Here is a 7,927-nt window from a genome sequence, read left to right on the forward strand (position 1 = left end):
CAAAAGAAATCGGAATGGTGACATTTGCACGATCGGTTTTCTATCTCTTATTTGCACGGCACGTCAATGATATCATGTCACCGTGTGGGACTGTGGGTCAATTAACCTTGTTGGAGTGGGCGCTCTGATTCTATTTTGTGAGCTAGGCAGGCTACTGCCTGGGAAGGTCTTCCACTCAGAAGTACGAGATGGGGAGGGGGCCGGGGGTAGGTTGACCTCAGGTCTCCCCACTGGAAGCCCTAGGTAGGGGGAGCGGGGGAATCTATCAAATAGCACACCTCTAACTTTGTACAGTACTAATGCAATTAGTAAAATCAGTCACATTACGAAAGGCTACTAAATAATCCACAAATCATTCATAATACTGTGAATATATAGTTTCACAGACCTATTGTTGCATTGTTTTCTGGTTTGTGCGAAATTGTTTAAGAATAATATAAAACCAGTCTGCACACCACCAAGGTGAATTGGTTTAGTTTTGACTCTTGGTTGACAGAGTTGGGGGATGGGTAATGTATTGATGCTCGAGTGCCAAATACACACAAATGGATAAGAAAAAGTCTAAGCCATCAGTTTAGGAAAAAGAGGAAAGAAGAAGAGGAGAAATGCGCAAAAGATAAAGGTATGCTTCTACTTAAAAGATAATATGCTGATATTTTGTATCTTTTGTGATATATTGAGTCTTTTGTGGTGTCTCATGCTTAGGGCAGCAGGTAGCCTAGTGGTTATAGCATTGGGCCAGTAACTGAAAAGTTGCTGGATCGAATCCCAGAGCTGACAAGGGAATAGTGTAATAATTTTAATCTCTTTTGTATTTATATACTACAATTTTTCTTACTTCTTTTTGATATTTATGAGTCTTATTTTTGTATATGTTTATATATATATATATATATAGTTTTAAATGTTATGATTATTTATTTGTATTGTTCCAAATGTCTGGGAGTGGGGGAGCCATACAAGCAAGAACCGCCACTGGATTTGTGTATGCATGAAAACAAGAGGTGAAGAACGAAAACACTTCCCCTTTATTCTCGAATGGATATTCAACCAACACATTGAATTATATACATTCTATTTTGATAGAGTAGAATTTCTTAAGACTAAGTAGTTGATAAAAATCTTTCAGTTGTCTCATTAATGTATGCACTTTCATGCTCATGGCTATGGCCAGATAGAGTCCTCATTTGTATAAATTATACAAAGAATGGTTATAGATCAAATTGATATAGGAAAACCTCTGGTGTGTTTGAAACTGAGGAGCATTTCATGCTAGATCAGCTTTAAAATAGTTTGTTGAAATATACTATACCTGATTCAGCAATTTACACATTGAAATTGCTTTGGTTCCAAATGTTATGCTGTAACAGAATATTTATCCAACCGCTGGGTTTAAGAGACTTGGACAAAATGTTAAAGAAAACAGGAAAGGGATAGCATGGATGTCCCTGTTTTTTCCCTTTGGCAGTGACTGTAGCGCCAGGCCCAAAACTTAGTGTCAGTCTGGACAATTGATATGTTAAACCCAATTGGAGCTTCCAGTCATCCTCATAAGGCCAGACAGAGGGAGGTTGAGAGGAACTTTCTTAGCTTCCATTTTAGTAATTTAGCAGATGCTCTTATCCAGAGCAACTTACAGTAGTGAGTGCATACGCTTTCATACTGGTCCCCTGTGGGAATCAAACCCACAACCTGACATTGCAAGCACCATGCTCTACCAACTGAGCTGCACGGGACAACAGTCTGGTGTCAGTAACTGAAGAATCTCCATTATGTTGAGGAAGAAAACAACTTTCTCTGTGCAGTGCATTAGCAGTTCAAGTAATCCTTGCCTTACCGCCACCAGAGTTCTATTATTGTGATAAATACATCTAGATTAGTCACTGTATTGTCTATTCACAAAAGATGAGGCAAGGTTATGTTAGGTTTCTTGAAGCCTTGCAGAGCAATTTTGTCATCTAAGTAAACAAACTCCTCAACAGCTCTCAATCGGTGTTTATGATAAGTGGATAGATCTATATTCACACTTGGCTTAACAAGATCAGGGAATGAGTTTAGTGGATGCTCAGTTGGCTGTGAAGAAATCTTTGAAATCCGGACTTTGATTTTAACAACATGCGGAAACAACAGCATAATGTATTTGATTGGCCGCTTTAGGAATTTCCAGATAAGAAAATACTACTTTGCTACAGTATGGTGAGTTGTTTGGGTGATCGATAGTGTGCATTAAATTAATTCAAATAAATCTAGGAGGCGTGGGAGGTGGTGTGGGGGTGGGGTAATCCTAAAAACAGTTAGGCGGCCACCCTGTCGAGTTCCTCCCCCATAGCTCTCAAAGGAGCCTGGGTCCATAAAACCACTGGGCCTGCCCCTCATCTCAGTGTCCATCAACTTATTGATCCAGAGACCTCATCAAACAGTGTATCTGAATCCAACAGGGTGGCAAGGATTGACTTTGCAAATCCCTACCCCATTCTAACTTTCCTTTTGATCTGAGCCCAGGCCTCCTCTGTTCTCTGTTCTACATCTTGTTCACTCTCTTCGGGGGAGCAGCTCTTGGCTTGGGGTGTTGTTCTCTATGTAGGTAAAGACAGGTGGAAATGTTCAACCGTACCATCAAGTATATGCCTTACGTCATCGCTGAGGCTAGCTACATCACTTCAGTGGGACAAATTATGTGATTTCAGTGGTAGGGGGTATATGGCTGTGATATTGCATAAAATATTCCATGTAAATTTAAGACTGATTGATCACATCATATGTATATTGCACATGGCCTGACAACACTAGCTAGAATTCAGCAATATCCTAGTCAAATGGACAAGCACAGTTAATCACTGTGATATTGTATCCATGCACTTTTGCACCGTTGCATCATAGATGCCAAAGAACAAAAGGACCAAATAATAAAACATCACAATCATCAGAATAATTGTGGTAATTGCAATAGTTGTGTTGTCGGCGTGGATTTTGATGTTACCGAAAGTAACATAATGCCATTTAGAACACTCTGATACCAACCCCATGATGACAAGGACAGATACAAGCAGAGCACAAACCCAAATGAAAGGGAAACTGCTCTGTGGAGATGATTTAAAAGATGATCTCTGTTCTCGTTCCTCTCCCACAGGAGAAAAATCAAAGTCAATAAGGCGGCACAGTGTCAGGATGCACATCGGAACGGGAGCCCATTGGGGTGCAATCAAAGAGTGGTAGCACATGGGAACTGTTTATCTGCATGCAAAGACTGGTACTGTAGCACACATGAAACTGTGTATCCGCATCAATAGAATTTTGTGTCAAATAAAGTGTGGAGAATGCCTGGAATTGGTTCCTTCATGAACCTTTAACCTTAATCTGTACATTCCACCGTTTACAGGCTAGACACATTACATGCCATCTCCTCTTAGACATCATGTCTCAGATTTCAGGCTTATTTTTCTTTATTTCTGAAGTTTTTACCCATGAAGTATTTGTATTACAATTGATATGTATGTTGACAAAATGCTTTTAATTCCAGCAATTTCCTATCAAAGTCCTCCAACATAAAGAAAGCTTTGAAAAGAAAGGACGTTTAAAAAGCTTGCAAAGCCTTGACATAACTATTTGAACTGAGGATAGAAAATAAAACAGCAAACATTGTGACATTCTAGGATCCAGCGTGTGAGGGGGTGCTAGTAAAAAGCCAAAGCTTTTCTCAAGGTCAGCGGTCTTAAAAGGAGAGAACTGGGCTGTTCAAAGGGCAGTTTAGCCCATGGCTGGACATACTCGCTAAAGTGTGTCATCAACTTCTGCAGCATCAAAGTCAGCAAAGAGGAATTGAGCGTTATTCTACACTTAATATCCGACGGCTAGATGTGAGATTGAACCTAAACGGGGGGATAATCTCAGACTTCAGTTACACCTAGATTCAATCCGGATCGCGGAAGATCCTCATTATAGCGCGATAAAAAAAACGTAAAGGCAATGTTCCCGCGTTCGCGGAGACTGCATTTACATTTACGGTAAACGCTGCATACGTCAGCTCAATCGGAAATGACCTTAACATTTCAGTCGCACTATAACATGGATCATTCGTGGTTCGGATTTAATCTAGCCCTCTAGTCTTTGAGACTAAATTAGTCTTGCAGAGAATCTAGAATCGAAGCAATGTTTTTCCTCATGCGTCATGCGGGCGTTCAACATAACTGTTCAAAATGGTGGACACCACCATGCTCAAAACTCTCCCCTTGTAAACGACTCATCCTGAGTTGAAGCGCTTCTTTAGTAAGACTCTGCTAGCACTACAAAGGAAAGGTAGTGCTACACTGGTACTGCTATATGCCTCTCCAGCATGGAGCACTGCACCGCCATGACGGCTCATGAGCTTGGTTCATTGACCTCATGGGGTCAATTAGGTTTGCCGCGAGGAGACTGCCTTGGGTCTGCAAGAGCGCAAGTCGGCATGGTGATCAATAGCATGGATGCTTATCAGCCGCAGAGTGTGTTTCAGACACTTAATTGCAATTGATCTCCTTTGCTGTACCATTAATTGTAAATCCTCTCCCAATCACCGCGTCCGCACTGCACAGATTGTACTCTAAAACTAAAACAAAAACTTAATTCATCAGTGAGTTCCGCATTGGTTTCCGATAAGACGGCGGTAGACAGTGCTGGACACCACAAGACCTTAATGACAGAGTTTTAGCCAGGGGTGTTTAGATACTCTCTGCTGGATGAAAGAACAGTTGAAAGGTCAAGGTTGCAAGCCAAAGTGGAGCTCCTTAGTCATGGTGGTCAATAGGCTTAGGGCTGTCAAGATCTGCACGCTAAGCAGAGGAGTACACATTTGATACATATTGATTTAATATGAAAATTAAGAATCAATGATTTGATTCCACTGTTGCATTATCATTTAGAGTGCATAATGGGTCTAGGCACATTACAGATATATATACAGTGGGGAGAACAAGTATTTGATACACTGCCGATTTTGCAGGTTTTCCTACTTACAAAGCATGTAGAGGTCTGTAATTTTTATCATAGGTACACTTCAACTGTGAGAGACGGAATCAAAAAAAAATCCAGAAAATCACATTGTATGATTTTTAAGTAATTAATTTTGCATTTATTCCATGACATAAGTATTTGATCACCTACCAACCAGTAAGAATTCCGGCTCTCACAGACCTGTTAGTTTTTCTTTAAAAGCCCTCCTGTTCTCCACTCATTACCGTATTAACTGCACCTGTTTGAACTCGTTACCTGTTATAAAAGACACCTGTCCACACACTCAATCAAACAGACTCCAACCTCTCCACAATGGCCAAGACCAGAGAGCTGTGTAAGACATCAGGATAAAATTGTAGACCCTGCACAAGGCTGGGATGGGCTACAGGACAATAGGCAAGCAGCTTGGTGAGAAGGCAACAACTGTGGCGCAATTATTAGAAAATGGAAGAATTCACGATGACGGTCAATCACCCTCGGTCTGGGGCTCCATGCAAGATCTCACCTCGTGGGGCATCAATGATCATGAGGAAGGTGAGGGATCAGCCCAGAACTACACGGCAGGACCTGGTCAATGACCTGAAGAGAGCTGGACCACAGTCTCAAAGAAAACCATAGTAACACACTACGCCGTCATGGATTAAAATACTGCAGCGCACGCAAGGTCCCCCCTCAAGCCAGCGCATGTCTAGGCCCGTCTGAAGTTTGCCAATGACCATCTGGATGATCCAGAGGAGGAATGGGAGAAGGTCATGTTGGTCTGATGAGACAAAAATATAGCTTTTTGGTCTAAACTCCACTCGCCGTGTTGGAGGAAGAAGAAGGATGAGCACAACCCCAAGAACACCATCCCAACCGTGAAGCATGGAGGTGGAAACATCATTCTTTGAGGATGCTTTCCTGCAAAGGGGACAGGACGACTGCCACCGTATTGAGGGAGGATGGATGGGCCATGTATCGCGAGATCTTGGCCAACAACCTCCTTCCCTCAGTAAGAGCATTGAAGATGGGTCGTGGCTGGGTCTTCCAGCATGACAACGACCCGAAACACACAGCCAGGGCAAGTAAGGAGTGGCTCCGTAAGAAGCATCTCAAGGTCCTGGAGTGGCCTAGCCAGTCTCCAGACCTGAACCCAATAGAAAATCTTTCGAGGGAGCTGAAAGTCCATATTGCCCAGCGACAGCCCCGCAAACCTGAAGGATCTGGAGAAGATCTGTAGGGAGGAGTGGGCCAAAATCCCTGCTGCAGTGTGTTGCAAACCTGGTCAAGAACTACAGGAAACGTATGATCTCTGTAATTGCAAACAAAGGTTTCTGTACCAAATATTAAGTTCTGCTTTTCTGATGTATCAAATACTTATGTCATGCAATAAAATGCAAATTAATTACTTCAAAATCATACAATGTGATTTTATGGATTTTTGTTTTAGATTCCGTCTCTCACAGTTGAAGTGTACCTATGATAAAAATTACAGACCTCTACATGCTTTGTAAGTATGAAAACCTGCAAAATCGGCAGTGTATCAAATACTTGTTCTCCCCACTGTTTATATATAATAATGACATAGACAAAGAGAAAAAGTATATGCATATACAGTACACACATACACAAAACACGCATTTACAAAAGTAAACAGCAGCAGATACAATCTGAACAAAGCAACTTCAACAGCAAAGTGGTGGGCATATAATTATACACATCTTCATACACACAACATGTGTGCATGAATCCTACACATATAACGGAAGAAATGTATGACCCTGTATTTATTTTCAAGGGGACAAGGTTTCTATTGAGGCACAGTGTTCACAGTATAAAGGTGAATGGTGCATAATGTTGATAAAGAGACAGGGCACTTCATTTTCGATTAGCCACCCCCGCTCTTGCTCTCTCGCTCTAATATATTTAATGCAATGTCAATTTAACTACGCACCGAGCAACCTCCTTTGAAAAAACCTCTGCTTTCCTAAGCCTTTTTTCTTCCTCTGTTGTGTGTGTGTGTGCTTTTCCCTGGGAAATAGAAAAACCTGCCCTGAGTTATACAAGCATATACCTAATCACATTACAGTGGCAGTGGAATGTACAACAATAAGGCTCTGAGCCATAAAGTAGTTCCCTTCCTTTAGAAACAAAGCATACGTATCGAAACAGAGTTTTAGCAGCCCAGTGAGGCTCACCCAAAGGATCAACTCCACTAGGATTCCCTTGAAACAAATTGGATATTAAATAAGCTAGGCAGGGGATAAAGATGTCAGCGGTAATAATGCTCTTCATTTTGACCGTGATCTTATTTATTAGGAGAGGAGGTTGATGGAGCCAGAGCAGTGTCCCACCGAGTTGACAGAAGGGTTTCTCCCAGGAAGAAGGAGAGCGGGAGAGAGACTGGAGCTGTGAGATTGATCTGTCAGCAGATCCGTGGGAATGCCGACTTTGTCACCCTGCCCTGTTGAGGACAAACTCTAGTGTAATATAGTGTAACTGCAAAGCAGGCACTTTCTATAGGACGGGCACACTCACACACTCCTACAGTACACTTACACATGGCTGAGGACTTGAGGAGAGAGGTTAGTCTGTACACAGGCCAGAAGGCAAGATGTTCCTGTGTCCTGGGGTAAATAGAGGTCACACACACTGGAGCCTCAGGAGGCTTACCCTTCGTATACACTAGCACGCGGGGCCGTGCGGTGAAACACCGCTTCCCATTCATTTTCAATGGAAGGAAAGTGGTGAGAAGCAGAGAGGGCGGGGGACCTTTGGGCGGTGCGAAGGTGGCGTGGGAGGTGGTGAAAAAGTTAAACATTTCCCAACTTTATGCAAATCACCAGCGGCGACCGCTGGGCGAGGACTAATCATATCGAGTGGTTCCCATGATGAATTTGACGCTATTTTACCCAAGGCTGGAGATTTTCTTCAGCAAAGATGGCTTACAAGAATACTG

The sequence above is a fragment of the Salvelinus sp. IW2-2015 genome, linkage group LG27 (genome assembly GCF_002910315.2).
Source record: "Salvelinus sp. IW2-2015 linkage group LG27, ASM291031v2, whole genome shotgun sequence".
NCBI lineage: Eukaryota > Metazoa > Chordata > Actinopteri > Salmoniformes > Salmonidae > Salvelinus > Salvelinus sp. IW2-2015.